Raw genomic sequence first — 1,690 nt, 5'->3', positions numbered from 1 at the left:
ACTGCCCCTGGCACCCAAAGAAGAACTGCTATTGCTCACTTTGAACAGCAATTGCTGAAGCCTCTGTACCTAGGGTATCTGCAACCTGTCCCTTTCCTGCCATCCTTAGTAAAAACCTTTCTCTTAGCCATGAGTTTGAGTGGTTACTAGGATTCACCAGTTCTACTTCCTGCAAGGCCTCGCTGCTGAAGCACCTACAGTGCTTGCCTATGAGATGTGGTACACTGGGAATGCTACTGGCACCCAAGGGGTTTGGGGCACAGCGTAACTCCAATAATAGCAACAACATAAATACAACATATACTGCATACATTTTGCAAATACTTTCTATTAGCATTCATTTTATAGCCTGCCCCAGCACATAAAAACAGCAGATTTCCACCTGTATCACAAAAATATTTTGAATCAAAATATAATTTCATATTTTACAACAATGTTAGAGCTGTAACTTTCAGTAAATTGGCAATAATGTACATTCTATTAGCACAGTTAAAAACAACACGAGGATATGCATTTCACACAGCCTATTAACACCTATTAACAGATGCAAAGGCTTGTTAATTTTCAAAACTAAAGTATTATGCTATGTTTAGATCTCACTATATTTTTATAATAGTGTTCTGTTGTTTAAAAATTAAAATCTGATTGCTGTCCAGTCATGGCACAAGCTACTATCGATGCTCTCTTACAGAATCACCATTTACAAATAAATATCGAAAGCGAAAAAATGCCATCTGTACCACATCCTGATTACTGAGGAGGAGCTGAATCACTCTGCAGGAGCATAGTGCAAATGTTAAGCAAGCCTTAGGGGAACGGTGTCCAATCTTGGACCACTGAAGGGCCAGTTTGGCAATTTTCAAGGAGTCTGAAAACTGCTCCTAATGGCCATAAAAGAAGGAGACTGCTGAGTCTATACCCTGGCATGCCCTCTAGCAAATCAACCTGTAGTTTGCTTGGGCCATGTTAAAGGTGCAGAATTAATTCACTCAGAGTTATACACTGTTCTGAAAAGATAAAGCACTTTATAAGCGCTAAGGTGTTGTTTGGCCAAAAACTTTCCTTTGGTCACTCTTGTCTTATTTAAAAAGAGATTGCTCAGTTGTAAAACAACCTGCATATGGTACTGAAGTAGATAGGATATTGTGGGAAATATTTCTGCATATATTTATATTGAATCCGTGAGGTCAGTGTTCTTCAGTGGTATTTAAAGTCAGTTTTGAAAGTAAGAGCACAAAAGGCTGTATTATTTCTACAGGTGCTGGCAGCATTATTGTATCGGATAATGTTTCTCTTAAGTCACTGAAATGAATCCCTGATTTACTTACACTAGATAGTCAGTAAGCACCATTTGAAAACTCAACATTTGCCACTCACTGACTATAGTATCACCTAATCTAAGTATCGGAAGAACCTGCAATGATTGCAGATACTCGATCAGTTAATTTGTTTTAATGGTGCTCAGCCTCTACTGATTTCAGAGGTGGAAATTTTCATTCTGGTGATTTTTAAAACAGCACAGCATGAGCGTCTGGCTGATCACACGCCAACCTAACCATGGAACAATCCTATACTTAGTCCAGTCCACACCAAACACATTTATCCTATTACTACTTGTGAGAAGACTTTATACATTCTTACTACGACTGGTCCATCCTAAGCGTCTTGCTCTGTATAAATGCAGTTGAAG

The sequence above is a fragment of the Gopherus evgoodei genome, chromosome 1 (assembly GCF_007399415.2).
Source record: "Gopherus evgoodei ecotype Sinaloan lineage chromosome 1, rGopEvg1_v1.p, whole genome shotgun sequence".
Taxonomy (NCBI): domain Eukaryota; kingdom Metazoa; phylum Chordata; order Testudines; family Testudinidae; genus Gopherus; species Gopherus evgoodei.
This window is presented reverse-complemented; position numbering follows the sequence as displayed.